The following is a 26,534-nucleotide window of genomic DNA, read 5'->3' as shown; positions in this document are numbered from 1 at the left end:
AAATAATTCTAAACATTTTAAATTGTAATCCTTCAAATGTTTTAGAAAAATTTCCATTTCTTACCTATGTCTTGTCTCCCCGCTGAACATTCCAAAATCCTTCAGTTGGTCTCTGTGTGGTCTTGTATTTTATCCTCCCTACAACCTGATCAACCTTATCTGGACTGCGTCCAGATGATAAGATTTTTTTCCCATAACATACACAGAGAAGTAAAAAGAACATTAAAATTGGAAGATCCTTTTTGATTCTCGCTCTGCTCCTTATCTGTGAGACATTTGAGAAATCCTTTAAGCTCTCTGGGCTTTAGTTTTTCAGTTCTTAAAATGACAGTGACTGACTAGAGATGTTTAAAGACCCTAGCTTTATGGAGCTATGATCCAACTCTGGATGTGGTCTGCCTAGTTCAAAACACACTGGGGCTATCATCTGCTGGTCACTATCCTTTAACATTAGGTCTTAAAATCTCTTGCTTCCTTGATGGCTGGGATTTTGTGCAGCTTGCTTTATTAAGCCATTCTTGACTAATAGTTATGTTTTCTCTTTCCTCAAGTTAATTTACATTAATTTATCACTGTAAATAGTATATTCCTTTAGTAGAACACAAGCTCATAGAAGGGAGACACAATTACATTTCTGTCACTGTATCCACAGAACATAGAATGGACCTTTTCGCATATTTACTAAATTGTATTGCTTAATGGAATGTGAATGAAGAAACTGAGGATCGTAGAGATCAAATGATTGCTTTCTTTGGACATCTGTAATACTTACTTGTCAGTACCATGTACATGATTTTTATGCTGCTCATGAATAATAGAGAGGTCATTATAGTTAATTATTTTCTAGCTCTAAATGTCATACATTTTTTCCTGCATTCAAATTTCCTAGATTGGAGGGTAAAACTGAGTTGTAACTTGCAAAATATAATTATAAGCTTTTGTCTAATTCATGGACAATTGAGAAACAATAGGACTGAACTCAGTCCTCCTTGTATTGAATTGGATGCATTAAAGACTCATTCCCAAACTCATTTTAATGAGAAACTAAGTAGATTGAGGAGGTTATAATTTATGCACTCATAGGAACATATGATCATCTTAATCATCAATGTTGATGGAGAATATCAGTGTTACAGGTAATGCAATATAAAAGATAAAGAAAAAACATACATTTAGAATGTGAAATTCTTTTATATGTAAAAAAAATCAGTATCTGTGAAAGTTACATATTTTCTTTTATTCAATGAATGTTTTTAAAAAGTACAAGAATACAAATGTTATCATAATATGATAATACCACTCAAGACTTTCTGAATAATTGGGTAGCAATAATATTTTTAAAAATTGTAGGCAATTCCAATTTAAATTCCATAAACACATGAGCACACACATATATACACACAAATTCATATATGTGTGTATACACATATAAATAGTTTTGCTTGCATGTGTAAGTTGTTTGTACATTACATGTATATATGTATCGCATGTACATTATATGTAAATTATATACATGTATAAAATCAATATCCATTTCTACTTATCAAGAAGAACAAATAATAAAATAATATTTATAATAACTATGATACTACTCTCCTCTTTTTTTTTTTTAATTTCTTTCTGGAAGCATAATTCCTTGTTTCTCAAACCAATACAAATTTTCAAGGCTCTAACTGATGTATGTTTTGAATGCAGACTTCACAATTTGCTTAGGGCAAGGACATTACTGCGTTTTCAAAAGGCTTTCTCTTCTGGCAATTCCTGGACTAAAAAGAAGAGCTTATTATGTCAAATAGTACTTAAGCAACAAATAACTAATGTAACCTATTCTCAATAAGCAGCTTCTAGTTTTAAATAGACTAAATTCAGAAGCTGGATCATGAGAAGTTCTCAAAAATAATTTCCTTTGGCTCATGCACCTACCCATGTCTTCTGTTGGAAATATTATATGGCTGCTTTTGGATGAATCAGTTATCCTCATTGCGACCTTCGCTATATACATCATCTGTAGGACTCTGTATAAAAATAAAAAGGCCCTCATCTCTGATGAAAGCATTCTGGCTAATAATATATTAATTACAAGAGGGGTTGTATTGAATATGAAAGAAAACACAAGACAAAATTTGAGCCCATAGACTGTTATAAAAACTTTCATTTCCATACTTGGTGGACCCCTCATATCCCGTGTAAATCTAGAAAATATTCTAGAAAAATTATCACATTGAGGTTGAGATATCCTTACAACTCTAGGGTTCCATATTAAGCTGGTCCCTTTCTATATATCACAGTAATAATGAAGAGCAAAATATTAGTTTGCTTCCCCATCTCAGGTTTCTTCCCCTTGCTTCTCTGTGTGTTTAGTCCCTCCTTTAGGAAGTCTAACATTGCTCTGATACTGCATTTCCCTTGCTGCCACCTCAAGGGATGAAATATTTCTAAAAGGGGGGAAGAGGCTTTGCATACAAGCAACTACTCTACCTCTTCCACTCCTAATCCACTATAAATCTTTTCTCTGTGTGAAAGTCCTCTCATCTGGGCAATCTCTCTGTCTCTGTGTCTCTCTGTCTCTATCTGTGTGTTTCTCTCTCTCAACTGATGCAAGACAGTTTCAAAGGTTTTATGATGAAAAATGTTATTTATCTCCAAAAAAGGAAGTGATAGAAACTGAATATACATCAAAACACCCTCTATACAACCCCTCCCCCCCCCCCCTTCAAGAGACAGCATGCAATCTTATATGGGTTCTATACATACATTCTTACTAAATATATTTTCACTTCCGTCATGTTCCATGGAAGAATTAAAATGAAAGGGAGAAACCATGACAAAAACCAAAGCAAAACAAAATGAAACAAAACACAAGAGAAAATGGTCTGCTTTATGTTGCAATCAAATTCCTTGGTTCTTTCTCTGGGTGTAGAAGGCATTTTGCCTCAAGAGTTCATTGGGAATTTTTTAGGTCCTTGCATTGCTATGACAGACTAAATCTACTGGAGAATTTCCTGACACACTGTGGTTGTTGCTGTGTATTAAGTTCTCCTGGTTCTGCTCCTTTCACTCAGTATCAGTTCATATAAGTCCTTTCAGGCCTCTCTGTAGTCTTCCAGTTCATCATATCTTCTAATGCAATAATTACATTATATTTATGTAGCACAGCTTGTTCAGCCATTCCCCATTTGATGGGGAATCCCACTGATTTCCAGTTTTTGGCTACCACAAAGAGAACTGCTATAAATATTTTTGTACATGTGGGACCCTTTCCAATTTTTATGATCTCTTTCGGATACAGTCCTAGAAGAGATATTGTAGGGTCAAAGGGTATGCACATTTTTGTAGCCCTTTGGGAATAGTTCTAAATTGCTCACCAGAATGACTGAATCAGCTCACAGTTCCACCAACAATGAATTAGTGTTCCAATTCTCCCACATGTTCCCCAACATTTATCATCTTCCTGTTTTCTCATGTTATCCAATCTGATAGGTGTGATGTGGCACCTCAGGGTTGGTGTGATTTACATCTCTCTAATCAACAGTGATGTAGAACATTTTTTCATATTACTATTGATAGCATTAATTTTTTGCTCTAAAAACTGCCTGTTTATAACTTTTGACCATTTATCAATTTGGAATGACATATTATTCTATATTTGACTCAGTTCTCTATAAATTTTAGAAATGAGGACTTTATCACAGACACTAATTGCAAAAATGCCCAGTTTTCTGCTTCCTTCCTAATTTTGGTTACACTGGGTTTGTTTGTACACAACTTTTCAATTTAATGTAATCAAAATGTAATGCATGTCATTGTGCTTATCTATCTCTTGTTTGGTCAAAAGTTTCTTCAATCTCCATAAATCTACTATTCCTTGATCCCCTAATTTGTTTATAGTATCAATATTTATAACTGGATCATGTGTCCATTTGGACTTTATTATTGTGTATGGTGTCAGGTGATAGTTTATGCCCAGTTTCCAGTTTTTATCCCGTTATCCAGTTTTCTCAGCAGTTTTTGTCAAAAAGTGAGTTCTTATCACAGAAGTTGGGGTCCTTGGGTTTATCAAACAGTAGATTGCTATATTCATTGACTACTGTGTCTTGAGTGCCTAAGCTATACCATTGGTCTGCCCCTCTACTTCTTAGACACTACTTAGACAGCTGCTTTATAATACAATTTGACATCCGTTAAGGTTAGGCCACTTTCTCCAGCATTTGTTTTAATTAGTTCCTTTGATATTCTGGACCATTTGTTCTTCAAGAATTATGATATTATTTTTTTTTAATGTTTATTTATTTACTTTTAATTTTCAACATTCATTTCTACAAAATTTTGAGCTCCAAATTTTCTCCCCATCTCTCTCCTCCTCCCACACTATAGCACCTTGACTTCTGATTAGCACTTCCCTCAATATGTCCTCCTTTCTATCAAATGCCTCCCTTATCCCAGTCTTCTCTCTTTTCTTCTAGGACAACATAGATTTCTATACCCTATTACCTGTATTTCTTATTTCCCAGTTGTATGCGAAAGCATTTCTCAACATTCGTTCCTAATACTTTGAATTCCAACTTCTCTCCCTTCTTCCCTCCCCACCCATCCCCACCGAGAAGGCAAGCAGTTCAATACAGGCTATATAAGTGTAGTTTTGCAAAACACTTCCATGATAGTCATGCTGTGTAAGACTAACTATATTTCCCTCTATCCTATCCTGCCCCCCATTTATTCTATTCTCTTTTTTGACCTTGTCCCTAACTATAAGCGTTTACTTTTAATTATTCCATTCTTCCATTTGCCCTGCCTTCTATCATCCCCCTCACTCCACTTGTCCCCTTCTCCCCTACTTTCCTGTAGTGTCAGATAGATATTCGTATCAAATTGAATGCACGTGTTGTTACCTCCTTAAGCCAAATGTGAAGAGGGTAACCTTTACTTTTTCCATCTCACCTCCTCCCTTTTAATCGCCATTGAATAAGCTTATTTTTGCCTTTTTTATGAGTAATAATTAGCCCCATTCCATTTCTTCCTTTGTCCTCCCTATATATTCCTCTCTCACTCATTAATTTTATTTTTTCAGATATTATCTCTTCTTAATCAAGTCACCCTGTGCTCTCTGCCTATATATGTATATACACATACATATATACACATGTACATATGTGATATATATGTATATATAAGTACGTATATTTATATATATGTGTGTGTGTGTGTGTATGTATACAATCAGTCCAACTAACCAAATACTGAGAAAAGTCTCAGGAGTTACAAATATTATCTTTCCATGTAGGAATGGAAACAGTTCAACTTTAGAAAGTCCTTAATGGTTTCTCTTTCCAGTTTACCTTTCAATGTTTCTCTTGATTTTTGTGTTTGAAAGTCAAATTTTCTTTTCAGGTCTGGTCTTTTTATCAAGAATGCTTGAAAGTCATCTATATCACTGAATGACCATTTTTTCCCCTGAAGTATTATACTCAGTTTTGCAGGGTAGGTGATTCTTGGTTTTAATTCTAGTTCCTTTGACTTCTGGAATATAATATTCCCATACCTTCAATCCCTTAACATAAAAGCTGTCAGATCCTGTGTTATCCTGATTGTATTTCTATAATACTTGAATTGTTTCTTTCTAGCTACTTGCAATATTTCTCCTTGACCCCGGGAACTCTGGAATTTGGCTACAATATTCCTAGGAGTTTCTCTTTTGGATCTCTTTCAGGAGGTGATTGGTTGATTCTTTCAATATTTATTTTGCCCTCTGGTTCCAGAATATCAGGGCAGTTTTCCTTGATAATTTCATGAAATATGATGTCTAGTCTCTTTTGATCATGACTTTCAGGTAGTCCAATAATTTTTAAATTGTCTCTCCTGGATCTATTTTCCAGGTCAGTTGGTTTTCCAATGAGATATTTCACATTATCTTCTATTTTTTCATTCTTTTTTTTTAAATGTCTTAGTTTCTCATAAAGTCATTAGCTTTCATCTGCTCCATTCTAATTTTTGAAGAACTATTTTCTTCAGTGAACTTTTGAACCTCATTTTCAATTTGATTAATTCTGCTCTTTAAGGCATTCTTCACCTCATTGGCTTTTTGGACCTTTTTTGCTATTTGAGGTTGTCTATTTTTCAAGGTGTTATTTTCTTCAGCATTTTTTGGGTCTCCTTTAGCAAGCTGTTGACTTGCTTTTCATGGTTTTCTTACATTGTTCTCATTTCTCTTTCTAGTTTTTCCTCCCCTTTTCAAAGGAAATTTTGATTTTCAAAATCCTTTTTGAGTTCTTCCATGGCCTGAGACCATTGCATATTTATTTTGTAGGTTTTGCATGTAGAAGCCTTGAGTTTTAGGTCTTCTTCTGAAGACCTAAATTCTTTCTCCTCATCTGAAATGATGGAAGAAAATATCTGCTCACCAAGAAAATAACCTTCTATTGTCTTATTCTTTTTCCCTTTTAGGGACATTTTGCCAGTCAGTTATTTGACTTTTGAGTTCTTTGCCAGGGTTAATTTCAGGGCTGAGATTCAGATCAGTTGTTCAATTCCCCCAGGGTCTTTAGGAGGTGGTCTCACAGGGCTGCCACTCAGGGCTGGGATTCAGATCAGTTGCTCAATTCCCCCAGGCACTTTAGGTGGTTGTCCCCAAAAATAGAAGCTGCTGCTGCAGTGACTGGGCAAGAGGTGGGGTTCCAGACCATGCTCTCCTTTCCTGTGTGAAGGAGCCCTACCACTGACCTTTGATGCTGTCTCTGGCATTTGTGGGTTGAGCAACCTGGGAACCGCTGCTCCAAGTGGCTCCCTGAAGCCTGTTCAGGGTCCTGTCCCTGCCAAATTGGATTTCCCTTCACTCTTCCTAGGTTGTGCTGCATTTGCTCTGACAATATTATTTTTTCTCATTTTAGAAAATAATTATCTAGTAGTTTGATTGGTATGGCACAGAATAAGTAAAATAATTTAGGTAGAATTGTCATTTTTATTATATTGACTCAGCCTACACACGAGCAACTGATGTTTTTCCACTTACTTAGATCTGACTTTATTTGTGGGAAAAGTGTTTTGTAATTTTGTTCATATAGTCCCTGGTTTGTTTTGGCAGGTAAATTCCCAAATATTTTGTGGTGTCTACCCCAGCTTTAAAGAGGATTTCTCTTTCTATCTCTTACTCTTAGGCTTTGTTAGTAATATATAGAAATGCAGATGCCTTATGTGGTTTTATTTTGTAACATGCCAGTTTGTTAAAGTTGTTTATTATTTCAAGTAGGTTTTTATTTGATTCTCTAAGATTCTTTAAGTATATCATCATATCATCTGCAAAAAGTGATAACTTAGTTTCTTCTTCACCTATTCTAATTCCTTCAGTTTCTGTTTCTTCTCTTATTGCTACAGCTAACATTTCTAGTACCAAACTGAATAACAGTGGTGATAATAGACATCCTTATTTCACCCCTAATGTTACTGGAAATGCATGTAGTATATCGTTAGTACATATAACACTTGCTGATAGTTTGAGGTTGATACTGCTTATTGTTTTATGGATGGTTCCATTTATTCCTATGATTTCCAGTATTTTCAATAGGAATAGGTATTGTATTTTGTCAGAATCTTTTCCTGCATCTATTGAGAAAATAATATGGTTTCTGTGTGTTTTGTTGTTGATATGATCAATGATGCTGACAGTTTTCCTAATAGTGAACCAGCCCTGAATTCCTGATATAAATTCTACCTGATCAAAATGTATTATTTTTTGTGATAATTCGCTGTATTCTTTTTGCTAGTATCTTATTTAAAATTTTTGCATTTATACTCATCGAGACATTACTGTATAACTTTCTTTCTCTGATTTGGCTCTTCCAGATTTAGGTATCAGGACCATATACACATTATAAAAAGAATTTGGTAAGACTTCTTTTTCCACAATATTCCCAAATAGTCTATATAGTATTTAAATGAAGTGTTCTTTAAATGTTTGGTAGAATTCACTTGTAAATCCATCTGGCCCTGGAGACTTTTTTCTAGTGAGTTCATTGATGGCTTGTTCAATTTCTTTTTCTGAGGTGGAGTAATTTGAGTATTCAAATTCCTCTTCTGTTAATCTGGGCAATTTACTTATTTTAAAATATTCATCCATGTCATTTAGATTGTCAAATTTATGATTATATATTTGGGCAAAATAGTTTCTAATTTTTATTTGAATTACCTTCCTGTTGTAGCTGAGTTCATCCTTTAATTTTTGATAGTAATAATTTGGTTTTCTTCATTCTTTTTTAAATCAAATTGACCAGAGGTTTACTAATTTTATTGATCTTTTCATAAAACCACCTCTTAGTTTTATTTATTACTTCAATGGTTCTCTTAATTTCCATTTTATTAATCTCTCTTTTGTTTTTCAGAATTTCCAATTTGATATTTACTTGGGGATTTTCAATTCATTCTTTTTTTAGATTTTTCAGGTGCATGCCCAATTCATTGACCTCTTCTTTCTCTATCTTAATCATGTGGGCATTCAACGATATAAAACTCCCCTAGGAATTGCTTTTACACTAGATGATACATTTGGTAGGTTGTCCCATTATTGTCATTCTCTTGAATGAAGCTGATTTTTTCTGTGATTTGTTTTTATCCCACTCATTCTTTAGGATTAGATTATTTAGTTTACAATTGGTTTTCCATTTTTATTGCATTATGATCTGAGAAGGACACATTGACTGTCTCTGCCTTTCTGTACTGGATTGTAAGGTTTTTATGACCTAACACATGGTCATTTTTTTGTATATGTGCCACATACTGCTGAAAAAAAAGTCTATTCCTTTCTCTGAGATCTATCATATTGACCTTATGCAGATTTATTAAGCTCCTTAGCTCCTTTCTTGCTTATTTCAAGATTAGATTTCTCAGGTTCAGAGAGGGGAGGTTGAGGTGTTCCACAAGTATAGTTTTGCTGTCTATTTCTTTCTGTAACTCCATTAACTTCTGCTCTAAGGATTTGGATGTTATCCCACTTGGAGCATATATGTTTTATAATTGTATGGCTTCATTATCTATGGTGTCTTGTAGCAGGATATAGTTTCCTTCCCTATCTCTTTTGATTAGATCAATTTCTGCTTTTGCGTTGTCTAAGATTAGCATTGTTATCTCTGCTTTCAAGTGGTGATTGATGGATTCTTTCGATGCCTATTTTGCCCTCTGGATCTAGGGCCTCTGGGCAGTTTTTCTTTATGATTTCTTGGAAGATATTTTCCAGGCTTTTTTTCTTTTATTTTATCACGGCTTTCCAGTAGGCCAATAATTCTTAGTTTTGCTCTCCTTGATCTATTTTCCAGGTCAGTTGTTTATTGAATGAAATATTTTACATTTTCTTCTATTTTTTCATCCTTTAGATTCTCTTTGACTGCTTCTTGATGTCTTGTAAAGTCATTAGCTTCTATTTGTCCAATTCTAATTTTTAATAGATTTTTTTCTTCAGTTAACTTTTGTTAGTTACCTTGTTCAGTTAACCATCTGTCCAATTATTCCCTTCAGGGAGTTATTTCCTCCAGTTAGTTTTCGTACTCCCTTTTCCATTTGTCCAATTTTCCTTTCAAATTCTTCTGTGATTTCTTTTTTCATATTTTTAAAATTATTGGCCAATTTTTCTTCTACTTCTCTAATTTGGCTTTTAAAATCCTTCTTGAACTTTTCCAAGAATGTTTTTTGGGCTTGAGACCAGTTCATATTCCCTTCTGAAGTTTCAGTTGGGAGTACAGTCTCAGTGCTAACCTCTTTGGTATTTTTGTTTTGGTCCTTGTCCCCAGAGAAAGATTCTATGGTCTTTTTTGGTTTGCTTCTTACTCATGATGATCACCCTTTTCCTAACTTTTGAAGTAGATCTCTGCTTCTGGGGCACAGGGCACAGGGGGGCCTGTCTTGAGCTTAGAACTTGAGGCTTTTTTTTCAGGGAGAAGTTAAAATGCTGCAGCTTGCCTTGTGCTGAGCTGGCTGGTGTCCCAAAGAAGAGACCAGGTGAATTCTTTCTGAGTTTCTCTGGATGGAGCTTGTTGTGTTAAGTGTAGGAGAAGTGTGGTCTGGTTAGAGGAAGTTTCTTCTCCTGAGCTAAAGCATAAGCAAGCTTAGCAACTGTTGAATCCTTTCTCCACTAGTGTCTTCCCAATTCCCCTGGCTGTGATGAGGCACACCTGGGGTCCTGGTATTGCTGATTATGGCTTCACCCTCTTGTGGCTCAGGATCTCCTCCCAGTTTGCTAAGGTGGGGCTGTCTGGGATATCTCCAGTCCTGCATTGGTCCCCTTCAGCTACAGCAAGAGGGACCCTCCCCCCCCTTTGTGATTTTCCTAGCCTCAAGGGCTTAGAGACCGTTTACCCCTTAGGTTGTTCCCACTGTTCCAGGATTTTTCCTCTGGAAATATTCTATGGGTTTTTCACAGTCAACAAGGGGAAGGTCACAGTGCTAGCAAGACTTTAAGATTGGATTTGAACTCAGGACTTTTTTGCCACTATGTCCAGTACCCTATCCATTGGGTCACCTTGGGGCTCTAAGAGACAATTTTTCCTAACAAGAAATCAAGCTTTACCTCTTTCAACTTCTATTGAAATACACTGTTACTACTTCTTCCTTTGGGACCACAAAGAATAATGGCTGTGTTGTCTTTGTTCCATGTCACATATCTTCAGATTGTTAAAGATAAAGCTTCATTCCACTCAAGTCTTATTTTCTTCAAGCTAGAGAGACTCAGTTGCTTCAATTACAACTTATTTGACATGAATTCAAGGCCCTTCACCTTACTGTCAAGTCTCATCTGGAAACTCCTCTAAATAAGTAATATATATAATATAACTATATATATATATACATACACACATATGTTATATATAGAGAGATTGAGAGATATATAGATCTATATAATAGATATATATCTGTCTCTTTATATACCATACATACATGTATATATACATACATATATGCATAATACACACACCCACATTCACACAAACACACACTCACACCTACACAAACACCCACACATCCACATACATACATATATATGTATATATATATATATATATATGTATGTTTGTGTGTGTATATGTATGTATATATATATGGAGTTACCCAGAACTTAACTGACTACTCTAGAATCATTCTCACCATAATAAGTACAATTGGACTATTGCTTCCCTAATCCCTGATACTATGTCACTTTAATGAAGCCTAAGATTACATTATCTTTTGAGGGACCATGGCTGCCATATCACACTATTGATTCATATTGAATTTTAAATCCACTAAAATCTCCAGATAAAGATCTGACAAACTATTATTTCATTGGTAGATTCTTTCAGTTTCTATTTTACCCTCTGCTTCTAGAATCAGGGCAATTTTCTTTGATAATTTCTTGAAAGATGATTAGACAATTTTTTAGATCATTGCTTTCAAGAAGCTGAAAAATTTTAAAAATTATCTCTTTAGGGTCTATTTTTCAAGTCAGTCATTTTTCCAATATGGTATTTCATATTTCCTTCTATTTATTTTTCACTCTTTTGACTTGTCCATTTAAAATTTTTAAGGAGTTATTTTCTTCAGCGCATTTTCATACTGATTTTTCCATTTTGTCAAATTCTGATTTTTTAAAGTGTCTTCTTCATAGAATTTTGTTCCTCTTTTACCATTTGACCAGTTCTGTTTTTCAAGTTTCATTTTCTTCAGTTTTATTTTGTGTGCCTCTTTGTCAAAGCTGTTGACTCTTTTTATATAATTTTCTTCTATCACTCTCATTTCTTTTCCCAATTTTTGCTTTAATTCTTATTCAGCTTTTAAAATCATTTTGAGCTTTGGACCTGTGATCAATTCACATTTTTCATTGAAGCATAATAACTTTCTATGGTGGGGTATTAACTATTTCATTTTCCCAGCCTGTTTCTTGACTTGCAACTTTGTTTTAAATTAGGCTCTTTTTTCTAAGGTAGTGGAGCCATTGTCCCAAGCTTCAGGCCTTTTTCTTCTATCCTTTTTATTATCATCTCCAGATATCTGCAGTTTTTGGTTCTTCTTAATTGGCATGATATAAGGGGAGACGTGTCACTGCTCTCCTGACCTGTGTTCTGGTCTGTGAAGAAACACAAGCATTCTTCTCGACCCTGGAATTATGACCTGACCTCCTAAAAGAGCTAAAGCTCCTTTTCCATGTGGGATCGCAACCCAGAACTGCAGATGGGTAATGGAACAGTCTTATATCAAGTGCCAGCAAAGGGTCTCCTGTGATCTCCTTCTGATTCCCTTACCATCTTGAACGTTGAGATCTCCCAAAGTTTCTGGTCTTTTAAAGTCTACTGCTAGAATCCAGGCAACCCTGTACTGCTTGATATGTGCTGAACTCTTGGTCCAACCACCACCCTACTGAGAGTGACTTTTCCTGCCAAGCTTCTAAGTTGTTATGGGCTGGATAATTTTTTTCACCCCAACTTTTTGTTGATTGTGCCACTCCAGGATTTAATTTTAGGCATTATCTTAAAATGGTTTGGAGGGGAATTTGAAAGAGTTCAGTGATTCCCTGCCTTTACTCTGCCATTTGCCTCCATCTTCCAATGATTAGATTTAAAGTAATATACTAAGTTCAACAGGACCTCAGCAGAGAGAATAATTATTGACGGCTAGAGACATTTTGGAAGGTTTAATGGAAACTTTACCTATGCCCTGCAGAATGAGGAAGACTTATGTAAGTGGCAAGTGGGAAAGGCATTTGAAGCAGAACAAAAACTATGACATTAGAATTTGCCTGGCATGTTTGAGGAAAAATGAATTGGCGAGTTTGGAGAAATTGATACATGAAGGAGAGTAGTGAGTAGGTAAGTTATCCTTTAAAGATATCAGCAAAAACCCAGACATAGACAGGAGTGCCTGCTGTACAGATTCTTAGATCTGCTTTTCTAAAAGGAAAGGCAATTTTTGAAAGATAAAAAATCACTTTAATCAAGTACATTTATCATTCACTTAGTTCATGGGAAAAAGTCAGCATCCTGAATTTCAGAGAGACCAACAAACAGGACTTTCAACTGTCTGACCATAATATCTTATATCACAGATCAGCAGGCAGATCCAACTATCTTACCACAAGCTAGACAGTCTCATTTGCTTAATTGTTACCAGAGAGAGAAGTATCTACATCTGAGTTTTCATAGCCTTGTAGGGGAAGGGAGGAAGGAATCACAACCCTTAAGAACTAATGTCTCATTAGAAATTAACAAAAGGTAAGTTTCCCTTAAGAGGCAGTTCCACTAATGGGTGGGGAAGATCTTTAACTCTCATTAGTATTGCAAAATGGAAGAAGAAAAAAATATTGTGCTTGAAATACATGGGAGACATTTTAAATGGGGAAAATCATAGTTGCAATAAGTCCCTCACAGGCCTGTTATGAGGAATTTGTAAACTTAAAAGCACTGGTATATGTGTATGTCTAAATGAAAGTTGCTATTATAGGCAAGTCATAGAATTTTAATGCTGGGAACAACCCAGAAATCATCAAGTCCAACTTCATTTTACAGTTGAGGAAAATGAGATACAGCAGGCTTAAATGAATTGCCCAAGGTCAGAGAGCCAGTTAGTAATAGAACTTGGAAAGAAGCCCAAGTCTCCTTCCTAGTCCAACGTCCTTGCGTTTATCTCATTCTACCTCTCTGAGTCAGGCAGCCATTGAAGGTTACTTGGAGAGATATTAAGTGCTACACGCAAACTTGGTAAATGAGTACTCAAAAATGCAAGTTCATCATAATGCCATTATCCAAAAGGGGGCAAAACAAAAGTGCCTTTCAGTGACCATGAAAATATTACTGAATTTTTGGCAGTATATTTAAAGCATAGCAGAGTGACATAGAAACTAAAATGTGATAAATTTTCTTACTTGACCTAGAAAGTCCATGCCAATCCATTTGCATGCTATTCTACATAGGTTTTAACTGAGCAAGAAATACCAGGTGGTTTTTAAGTGGTTTGATCATACTGAATATATTGTATTTTTGTAATTCAGATGCTTAACTATTTTCAAAAGTACAGTGATCCAAGATAATTCCAAAGGATTTATCATGAAAAATGCTATCTGGATGCTAAGGAATAACTGATATCTTCTGTACACAAATGGAAGCATACTATTTTCTTCCTTCCTTCCTTTCTTCCTTCCTTCTTCCCTTCCTTCTTTTCTTCCTCCCTCCCTTCCTTCCTTCCTTCCTTCCTTCCTTCCTTCCTTCCTTCCTTCCTTCCTTCCTTCCTTCCTTCCTTCCTTCCTTCTTTCCTTCCTTCCTTCCTTTTGAGTTTTTTTTAATTTCTTTATTTAACTTTTAATGTTCATTTCCACAAAATTTTGGGTTGCAAATTTTCTCCCCATTTCTCCCCTCCCTCCACCTCAAAATGCCAAGCATTCTAATTGCCACTATCACCAATCTGCACTCTTTTCTATCATCCCTCCCTTCCCTTGTCCCCATCTTCTCTTTTGTTCTGTAGGACAAGATAACTTTCTATACCCCATTACCTGTATTTCTTATTTCCTAGGAGCAAGAACAGTACTTGACAGTTGTTTCTAAAACTATGAGTTCCAACTTCCCTTCATCCTTCCCTCCCCACCACTTTGGGAAGGCAAGCAATTCAATATAGGTCATATCTGTGTAATTTTGCAGATGACTTCCATGATAGTCATGTTGTGTAAGACTAACTATATTTCCCTCCATCCTATCCTGCCCCCCATTGCTTCTGTTCTCTCTTTGGATACTGTCCCTCCCCAAGAGAGCTGACTTCAAATTACTCCCTCCTCCCATTGCCCTCACTTCCATCATCCCCCCCACCCTGCTTATCTCCTTCTCCCCCACTTTGCTATGTTGTAAGATAGGTTTTCATACCAAAATGAGTGTGCATTTTATTCCTTCCTTTAGTCGAATGTGATGAGCTTAAACTTCATGTTTTTCTCTCACCTCCCCTCTTTTTCCCTCCACTAAAAAGTCTTCTGCTTGCCTCTTTTATGAGAGATAATTTGCCCCATTCCATTTCTCCCTTTCTCCTCCCAATATATTTCTCTCTCACCACTTAATTTCATTTTGTTAAGATATAAATAATTGCCATAATTTCATTTTTTTAAGATATGATCTCATCCTATTCAGTTTACTCTGTGCTCTCTGTCTCTGCATATGTGAATGTGTGTGTATTTGTGTGTGTGTGTGTGTGTGTGTGTGTGTGTGTGTGTGTGGAATCCAACTCATTACCTAGATACTGAAAAGTTTGAAGAGTTACAAATATTGTCTTTCCATATAGGAATGTAAACAGTTCAACTTTAGTAGGTCCCTTATAATTTCTCTTTGCTGTTTACCTTTTCATGCGTCTCTTCATTCTTGTGTTTGAAAGTCAAATTTTCTTTTCAGCTCTGGTCTTTTCATCAAGAATGATTGAAAGTCCTTGATTTCATTGAAAGACAATTTTTTCCCCTGAAATATTATATTCAGTTTTGCTGGGTAGATGATTCTTGGTTTTAGTCCTAGTTCCTTTGACATCTGGTATATCCTATTCCATGCCCTTTGATCCCCTAATGTAGAAGCTGCTAGATCTTGTGTTATCCTGATTGTATTTTCACAATACTTGAATTATTTCTTTCCAGCTGCTTGCAATATTTTCTCCTTGACCAGGGAACTCTGGAAGTTGGCCATAATGTTCCTAGGAGTTTCTCTTTTTGGATCTCTTTCAGGAGGTGATTGATGGATTCCTTAAATACTTATTTTTCCCTCTGATTTTAGAATATCAGGGCAGTTTTCCTTGACAATTTCATGAAAGATGATGTCTAGGCTCTTTTTTTCATCATGGCTTTCAGGTAGTCCCATAATTTTTAAATTGTCTCTCCTGGATCTATTTTCCAGGCCAGTTGTTTTTCCAATGAGATATTTCACATTATCTTCCATTTTTTCATTCTTTTGGTTTTGTTTTGTGATTTCTTGGTTTCTCATAAAGTCATTAGCCTCCATCTGTTCCATTCTAATTTTGAAAGAACTCTTTTCTTCAGTGAGCTTTTGGACCTCTTTTTCCATTTGACTAATTCTGCTTTTTACATCATGCTTCTTCTCCTTGGCTTTTTGAACCTCTTTTGCCAATTGAGTTAGCCTATTTTTCAAGGTGTTATTTTCTTCAGCATTTTTTGGGGTCTCCTTTAGCAAGGTGTTGACCTGCTTTGCATGCTTTTCTTGCATCTCTCTCATTTCTCTTCCCAGTTTTTCCTCCACCTCTCTAACTTGATTTTCAAAATCCTTTTTGAGCTCTTCCACAGCCTGAGCCCATTGAATATTTATTTTGGATGTTTGGGATACAGAAGTGTTGAATTCTATGTCTTTCCCCAATGGTAAGTATTGTTCTTCCTCATCAGAAAGGATGGGTGGAGATATCTGTTCACCAAGAAAGTAACCTTCTATGGTCTTATTTTTTTTTTCCCTTTTCTGGGCATTTTCCCAGTCAGTTACTTGACTTCTGAGTTTCCTTTCCACACCCATCTCACCACCAGATCCACCCAGCTAGTGCTTGGGGGCTGAGAATCAAATGCTGCTCCTCAGCCTCGGGGCTTTTGGTGGGGTGCGGGGCTACTATTCAGTATGAGATTAAGTTCAGGTGCTCAGGTGGGGGCAGGGCCGGGGGCTCAGTTCCCTCAGGGGGTTTATGTGGAGACCTTCAACAATGGATCAGAGCTCCTGCCTGCTTTGGGAGCCCTTGTCAGCTGCTGCCTCCACTGATGCCTCCCGAGGGGGCCTGAGTTATGGAGACACCTGCTCCCTTCTCAGCAAGCCGAAAATACCCTCTCATTGACCTTTCGTGCCTGTGGGTGGAGGGACCTGTGTAGCTGCTGGAGATTCTGTCCCTGAAGCCTGCTCGGATCTGCTCCTCTTGGTGCCACATGACCAAGGCAGGGCTGGGCTCTGCTCCAGGTCCGGTGCTCAATGGACCTTTTGGATCAGTTTTTCAGGTGTCTCTGGAACAGAAATTTCCTCCACTCTGTTGTTCTGTGGCTTCTGCTGCTCCAGAATTTGTTGGGAGTTCTTCTTTATAGATATTTTATGGGCTGTGCATTTGGAGCTAGCATATATGTATCTTTCTACTCTACCATCTTGTCTCCTTCAACCCCTTTTGAGTTTTCTTGCACAAAATGACTAATATGGAAATGATTTGTATGATTGCATATGTATAGCTTATATTAGATTGCTTACTTTCTCAAGGAAGGAGAGTGGAGGGGTGGATAGAATTTGGAACTCAAAATTAAAACAACAACAAATGTTAAAAATTGTTTTCTATGTAACTGGGAAAAAATGAAATAATTTTAAATACTCACCCCTCCATAGCCTACACCCCAAAACTCTTTGATCAAATGACTCTGGCTTCCTTGGTATTCTTTGAACAAGACAGCACATCTGGGAAGTTTTACTGGCTTTTCCTGATTCCTGGAATGCTTTCTCTTCTCATCTATTTCCTCTCTCTGCCTCTTGGCTTCCTTGTTTTTCTTCAAGTCCCAACTAAAATCTCATCTTCTACAAGCAGTCTTTTGTCTGTCCCTCTTTATTATAGTGCCTTACCTCTGTTGACTGTTTCCTGTTTAGCCTCTATTAGCTCTTTGGTTACATATTTTCTTGCATGTTATCATCCCATTTGATTCCTTAAAGACAGATGCCATATTTTGTATTTGCCTTTCTCTGTATCCCCACTACCAGTCCCATTGTAAGCCCTTAATAAATACTCACTGAAATTATTTGCTTTGAACATGAAAAACATAGTGATGATGTAAGTTTATCACTCTTCTAGAATGTCAGAGTACATCTGAAGATACACTACCAAAGAAGTCAAGTGAGATTAGAACTCAGGGAAGAAGAGAGAAACTTCATAATAAATTGTGGTGTTATAAAAATTATATTAGTAATATATTTTGACATATTGATATTTTGTAGATGAATCCCAATTTTTTTTTATTTAACTTTTAACATTTATTTTCACAACATTTTGGGTTACAAATTTTCACCCCTTTTATCCTCCCCCCCCAAACCCAAGCATTCTAATTGCCCCTGTGACCAATCTTCTCTCTCTTCTATGATCCCTCTCTGCCCTTGTCTCCGTCTTCTCTTTTGTCCTGTAGGGCCAGATAGCTTTCTTGACCCCTTAACCTGTATTTCTTATTTCCCAGTGGTAAGAACATTACATTTGATCCTAACACTGAGTTCCAACTTCTTTAGCTCGCTCCCTCCCCACCCCTTCCCTTTGGAAGGCAAGCAATTCAATATAGGCCAAATCTGTGTAGTTTTGCAAAAGATTTCCATACTAGTTGTGTTGTATGGGACTAATTATATTTCCCTCCATCCTATCCTGACCCCCATTACTTCTATTCTCTTATGATCCTTTCCCTCCCCATGAGTGTCGACCTCGTATTGCATTCTCCTCCCCATGCCCTCCACTTCATCCTCCCCCCCACCCTGCTTGTGCCCCTGTCCCCCACTCTCCTGTATTATGAGATAGGTTTTCCTATCAAAATGAGTGTGCATTTTATTCTTTCCTTTAGTGGAATGTGATGAGAGTAGACCTCATGTTTTTCTCTTGCCTCCCCTCTTTATCCCTCCACTAATAAGTCTTTTGCTTGCCTCTTTTATGAGAGATAATTTGCCCCATTCAACTTCTCCCTTTCTCCTCCCAATATTTCTCTCTCACTGCTTGATTTCATTTTTTTTTAAGATATGATCCCATCCTCTTCAATTCACTCTGTGCACTCTGTCTCTATGTATGTGTGCGTGTATGCATGTGTGTGTGTGTGTGTGTGTGTGTGTGTGTGTGTGTGTGTGTGTGTACTCCCACCCAGTACCCAGATACTGAAATGTTTCAAGAGTTACAAATATTGTCTTTCCATGTAGGAATGTAAACAGTTCAACTTTAGTAAGTCCCTTATGACTTCTCTTTGCTGTTCACCTTTTCATGGTTCTCTTCATTCTTGTGTTAGAAAGTCAAATTTTCTTTTCAGCTCTGGTCTTTTCATCAAGAAAATTTGAAAATCCTCTATTTCATTGAAAGACCATTTTTTCTCCTGAAATATTATACTCAGTTTTGCTGGGTAGGTGATTCTTGGTTTTAGTCTTAGTTCCTTTGACTTCTGGAATATCCTATTCCATTCCCTTCGATCCCTTAATGTAGAGGGTGCTAGATCTTGTGTTATCCTGATTGTATTTCCACAATAATTGAATTGTTTCTTTCTAGCTGCTTGCAATATTTTCTCTTTCACCTGGGAGTTCTGGAATTTGGCCACAATGTTCCTAGGAGTTTCTCTTTTTGGATCTCTTTCAGGCGGTGTTCTGCGGATTCCTTGAATATTTATTTTGCCCTCTGGTTCTAGAATCTCAGAGCAGTTTTCCTTGATAATTTCATGGAAGATGATGTCTAGGCTCTTCTCTTGATCATGGTTTTCAGGTAGTCCCAGAATTTTTACATTGTCTCTCCTGATTCTATTTTCCAGGTCAGTTGCTTTTCCAATAAGATATTTCACATTATCTTCCATTTGTCGAATCTTCACGCTATGTTCTTTGATATCTGTCTTTCTCATAAAGTCCTTAGCGTCCATCTGTACCATTCCAGTTTTGAAAGATCTATTTTCTTCAGTGAGCTTTTGAATCTCCTTTTCCATTTGGCCAATTCTGCTTTTGAAAGCATTCTTCTCCTCATTGGCCTTTTGAACCTCTTTTGCCAATTGAGTTAGGCTAGTTTTCAAGGTGTTAATTTCTTCAACATTTTTTTGGTTCTCCTTTAGCAGGGAGCTGATCTGCCTTTCATGCTTCTCTTTCATCCCTCTCATTTCTCTTCCCAGTTTTTCCTCCACCTCTCCAACTTGACTTTCAAAATTCTTTTTGAGTTCTTCCATGGCCTGAGCCCATTGGGTGGGCTGGGACACAGAATCCTTGATTTCTGTGTCTTTGCGTGATGGTAAGCATTGTTCTTCCTCGTCAGAAAGGAAGGGAGGAGGCGTCTTTTCTCTGAGAAAGTACCCTTCAATAGTTTTATTTCTTTTCCCTTTTCTGGGCATTCTCCCCAGCCAGTGGCTTGACCTCTGAATATTCTCCTCACACCCACCTTGCCTCCTGGTCCTCCCAGCCAGCGTTTGGGGACTGAGATTCAAATGCTGCTTTCCGCCTTAGGGCTTTTCGCGGGGGCAGGGCTGCTATTCAGTGTGACAATTAAGTTCAGATGGTCAGGTCGGGGCAGGGCTGCCTCTCAGGCCCAGTTCCCTCAGGGGGTTTATGCACAGACCTTCCACAATGGATCCAGGCTCCCGCCCGCTTGGGAAGACCCTGTCTGCAGCCGCCTCTCAGCTTCTATCTCCCGGGGGGGCCCGAGCCATGGGGGCACCCCACTCTCCTCTCGACCCGCCAAAGAGACTCTCTCACCGACCCTCGTCACCTGTGGGTGGGGGGGCTTGTGCCGCCGCTGGATATCCCATCCCTAAAGCCTGCTTGGATCTGTACCTCTCGGAGCCGAGGCCGCCACAGGTCTGGGCTGTGCTCCGCATGTGCAGCGTGACGGACCTTTTGCGAGAGGTTTGCGGTCCCTCTGTGGGTGGAGGGACCCTTGTGGCCGCAGGATATCTCGTCCCCGTAGCCCGTTCGGATCTTTTCCTCACGGTGTCGTGGCCGCTGCAGGGCTGCACTCAGCTCCCAGTCCTGGCGCCCTGTCCACAGCGCAAAGGACCCCCGCGAGAGGTTTGCAGGTCTCTCCGGAACAGAAGTCTCCCTCGCTCCAATATTCCATGGCGTCTGCGTGCAGAATTCACCATGGGTTGGTCCCCTCTAGCCATTCTGTGGGTTGTAGGTTTGGAGCTATGCGTATGTGTGTCTTTCTACTACGTCATCTTGGCTCTGCCATGAATTCCAATTTTAACGAGAGCTATGGAAAGCATATGCCCTGTGAAATTTCTGTTCCTTTTGGAACTTTATGCATTTTAGGGCTTCTATTAGTAAATCAAAATAATATCACATTCTCTGCCAATCATTGTAAGGACCTTGATTTCCTCAGTCTTCACGTTATTATCATCTGCACTTTCTCTATTGGACACCAACCAGGAAAGTCAACAGGAACATGAATTAAGCAGCTGATATTGTGTGAGAGAGGAAATTCTATGTTTAATATCCAGACATGAAATTTGCATAAAACACATCAATTAAGCCATTTGTATCTAGGTATGAAGTATCTCAAGGGGTGGGCTGATACTTCAAGAAAAAGGACAATTTATACAGAAAAAAAGAAAAGCCAAATTCACAGGAGAGGTGAAATAAAGTTTGAAAAATGTAAGTTGAAGATGAATTGAACTGATATGATAGCAATGAAATACACCTTAAAAAGTGATTCACATCAATATATATATTTCTTAGGTATCTTCTTGGGCAGAGTTATCTTCTGTTCTAGGTATGAAGAGTCAGAAATGACAAACAATTTTGTATGATAACTGCTATTGAAAGTTTTCAGCTTAATAGAACACATGAAGTAAGATTGGATAATAACTTAAGCATGGTGGAAAGTTAAGAATTAATTTATGGATTGGACCTTCCATGAAGGAGAATATCTGAGATCTTATATTCAATACAACCGAATAGAAAAAAAAAATCTACTTTAGGAGACAGAAGGCCTCAGCTGTATCACCACTAGAGTATGAATAATCCTTTCTGTATTTATCTAGCAGTGATATCATCACAGTTAATCAACAAATATTTGTTAAACTTCTCTTGTATAACTGACACTCTGGTAGTCCTAGAAGCATAAGAACAAAAACTGAAATAATTTCTACTCAAAATTGTCATATTCTGATGGGAGAGACAAGCATAATATATCTCTATATCTGTCTATACACGCACATTCATAGATATGTTTGTGTATATATATATATATGCATATGTGTGTATACACTTACACATATTATGTTATATATTACATACATATGTACGTGTAAAATTTAGTTTGTATATATGCATATACCAAACCATGAACCTATATTGGATGGATATGAATATATGAAGTACTTTCCGATCCCTCCCAAGATTGGAAAGATTGTGAAAAGACCTCAAAGTAAGTTCTTTGACTCCTCAAACATGAGAAATTAATACCCAGCAATTGAATTATGCTTTTTCTTCTGTTATTAATCAATTAAATCAATTTCTGAGTCATTGTTATTTTACAGAATTCTATATCTCATTAATATAGTCAAAATTTCTGTTAAGTAACCTGTAAATAGTGATATTTGATAAAGTCCATTAGAAATAAAGGGAAGAGCTATCTCTTAAGGGTGATTCTTTTTCCTTTTAAATACAACATTGTAAATGGAAAGGTTTGCTTTATTCTATTTCCCCTTATTTTGCCATTCTTCAAATCCCAATCAGGAAAAACTCTTACTTTTTCAGAACAGTAGTTGTTTCATGTCTAAATTCCAATTTATCCAAGTCAGCATACCAAACAACAAACTCCAAGTTTCAATTTCATTGACATTATGAATGTGCAATTGTGCTTTGTGAGACTGAATATATTTCATTTATCCTAAGACTTTGTCTCTTTCTAGTATAAAAACAAAAAGGATATAAAAATACACTGACAATAGGATGGATGGAAGGTAAATGAATGGAGTTGCTGGACAAAACAAAATGAGTTTACATAAACAAAATTAGTTTATACAATTCTGATATTACTTCTCTGAAGCACAAGAAAAGCCTAAATCCATGTGACATGCATGCTATTATGCACAATACACTGACTTTTAAGGATTTTTCTTTTACTTTTTGGATTCAGAGTTCTAATATTCATAGAAGTTTTATTTAATTCAGAGCGATGACTTACAAAATGAAACCCTTAATCAATTAGAAAATCAAATCCCACAATCCATAAAATGAAATCAGTCATTCAAGGAAAGATATTCAGATGAATGTGTAATAAAGTTTGACTTCTAATTAGAGTAGCCTGTATTTCCTGAAACACTTACATATCTAAGATATTTCACAAACCAGATTGTTTTTAGACCTTAGCAATATTTCTGTTCCATGATTTAGAAGAAGATTTGCAAGTGAAATGCTATTATTTATTTTTAATTTACAATAATAATAATTTAGGCAGTAGTTTCTTTTAAATATTTATAAGTGGTTCATCTCTCTGTAATATTGAAAACTAGGACAAATGATGGGCTGGTTTTATGCTGCTATACAATTATAATAATTTGTCCTGGCTACTTCTTTAGGGTAGGTGCTTCATAACATGATTTTTTTACACTTTCAATTAAAGCTCTAATTAATTGATGTTGATGTCCTTTAGTAACTACTGAATAAAAGAATACAGAACAATAGCACAGTCTTAGGATATAATAGCAAAATTTAATAGTAGTCTTTTATTTTCTAAGCAGCATATGTAAAATTCTATAGACTAATAGAAAATAGGAATGCGGATTTTATTTTTTCTAATTTCCTTTTTAGTCAAAAAAGTCTACGAACCTGTAAAAAAATCTTACCTTTGTAATATCCATAGAAGGTACTTCCATGTACTACAAAGAAGGTCTCCTTTGAGAAACAAGTCAAGTATTAAATAGTAGTAAATATTTTAAAAATTGCTACAGAAAATAAAGTTATAGTATCCCTTTCTAATTTTCAATATTGTAACTTGTGGTGCTGAGGGGCAGTGAGCATTTGTGGAGAGCTGACTTCAGAGGCAGGAAGAGTGAGGTTCAATGACTGAAAAATATTTAATCTCTCAATGCCTAAGGAAGCTCTCTAATAAGACTAGAACAGAAGTCAAGGTGCAGTGATAGAAAAGAGTTCCTCACTGGAGGTTCATGTACTGATAGGGGGAAAGGAAGAGTATATGCATTTATCTTATTCTTACTCTTATTATCTACTATGCGTTAGACACTGTGCTGCATGCTTTATAAATATCATCTCATTTGATAAAACAATGCTGGGAGGTAAGTTCTGTTATCTCAATTTTACAACTGAGGAAACAGACAAGAAGAGATTAAGTGACTTGCCCAGGGTCCCATAGTGCTTGTGTATCTGAGGCTGAATTTGAACCCAGGTCTTCTTGACTCCAGGCCCTGGCACTTAACCTCTGAGCCACTGCTACCTCGCTGTCTAAATGGAATCAGATGTCTGGTCAACATCAAATCAAAACTTACCAACCAACCAACCAAAAACCTACTAGTTATTACTCATATAATTTATTTCAAATGAATCATATTCATCAAGAATTATAACCTTTTGATAATTAACCTTACTTATTTCTTTGCCAGTATAAATTGTTCTATTTCCTCTCCCCACACTACCACTGAATACTGTTTGAAGAATAACAAGAATTCTTGTTTCTATGGATGTCCACACAAAGGTCATCTTAAGTTTTTATCAGAGGTCATCACAACAGAATTTTTTTTTTTTACTGAAAGCAATTATATTTTTTTTATGAAGCAAAAAACAGTTTATTTTATATTTGTTTTCATGCAGGAATATAATTTATTTATTTTGAGATTGTGGTTGGGAATGTCTTGGGTGCCCTGGCCCTGACACTCTGTATAAAGTAGTAGCAGTAACAATAATGAGTATTAAGGACCTACAAATACAAAAATATTTATAGCAGCTCTTTTCGTGATGGCAAAGAATTGAAAACTGAGAGAATGCCCATCAATTGGGGAATCGCTGAACAGGTTGTGGTGTGGTTGTTGTCCTTTGTATTCTAAGAGGACCAAAATAACATCACCATGATAAAGTGAAACTTCAGTGTGTCCAGCTGTGGCTGATCAGAACAATATGAGCTCAGAATGCTCCATCACAGGTTGGGCAGAGGTAGTCCATGTGAGTATTTGGGATGGATATCCCAGATTTGCTCATCCTGCATTTACTTTGTGCTGTCTCAGTTCTACTTTGCACAAAGAGCACAGAACCCTTACAGGTTGTGGTATACAAACATAATGGAATAGTATTGTGTTATAATAAATGATGAGCAGGTAGATTTCAGAAAAGCCTGGAAAGATTTACATGAACTGATGCTGAGTGAAGTGAGTAAAACCAGGAGAACACAGTACATGGGTAATAGCAACATTGTGTCAACCATGATTGACTTAGCTCTTCTCATCAATAAAATAATGGAAGACAGTTCCAAAAGACTCATGACATAAAATGCTATCCACATCTGAAGGAAAAACTGTGGAGTCTGAATGCAGATCACAACATATTATTTTCACTTTTTTGTTTATTTGTAACTTTTCCCCTTTGTTCTATTCTTTCACAACATGACTATCATGAAAATATTTACATGATTGCACATGTATAACATAACAGATTTCTTGCTGTCTTGGGGAAGGGGGATAGGCAGTAGGGAGGGAGATAAAGTTTGAAACTCGGAACCTTGTAGAAATGAATATTGAAAACTATTTTTAAATGTTAATTGGAAAAAATAAACCACTATTTACAAAAACAAAAAAAAAACCCAATAATTTGTACATCGGTTGCTACAAAGGAATATTTACTTCAAATGTATAATCACATATATATCCCATCACTTGGAAATTAATCCTTCTCATTGTACCTTCTCAGTCTCTAGGGAAGGAAAGGAGATTTAGGTTCACAGTTTACAATAATTTGATGATTACAGTACTTTAAAATATGCAAAGAGCTTTATAAGCATTCTATCTTTCATGTACCCATAGGGGTAAGAGAATGCAGTGCATTGCATATCATCATCATCATGAGCAACAAAATCATCTAGCGTTTACATTGCTCTTTAAGGTTTTTGAGAGCTTTACAAATAATATATCATTTTATCCTCACAACAAGCCTATAGAAGCAGTTATTATTTCCATTTTCAAGAAAAGGAAACCAAGACAAACAGAAAATCTCTGCCTGGTTTATTGTGTGGGTAAAATGAGATCATTGTTGTAAATGAGGTTTTATATATAGGTACACTCATATGTATGTATATAGTGTATGTATGGTATATGTATATATGCACATACATATGTACATTCATACACTGCTACATATATAAATGCTAGCTGCATTACAGTTCCTCTTATGTAAGCACCTTACTCCTTTCTAGCAAAAAATTTTAAAGAAGAAATTAAGAAATTTTCAGTCTTTTTTTAGAAAATAAATGATAGATACCATTTTTGAGTAATACAGTAGAAGGACCTTCAACTCCTGATAGAAATAATTCAGTTGTCATCATGTGAAGGGAGTTTATCAGATGGATGATTATTTTCCACCGCTGCATTTTACTTTCAGAAAACTAAGTTAGGAGTTCAACGGCTGCCCTCAGTTTTAGTAAAATCTGTATTCCACTCCCAACTCTGAGGCACACTGAACAAGTTATTCTGAGCAAGCTGGGTAATCTCTTCATTCCCTAGTTGATTTTCTATGACTGTAAGCTTCAGAAAAGGTGCTTATCTACATCAATAAATACAGTTCCTCACTTGGGTCTTCCTACACAGATAAAATCATAGATTCAGTAAAAAAAAAAAAAAAAAAGTAAAATGCATATGATTTAGTAGTAAATATGACACT

The sequence above is a fragment of the Notamacropus eugenii genome, chromosome 6, assembly GCF_028372415.1.
Source record: "Notamacropus eugenii isolate mMacEug1 chromosome 6, mMacEug1.pri_v2, whole genome shotgun sequence".
NCBI classification, from domain to species: Eukaryota; Metazoa; Chordata; class Mammalia; order Diprotodontia; family Macropodidae; genus Notamacropus; species Notamacropus eugenii.
Note: the sequence above shows the minus strand (reverse complement) of the source record.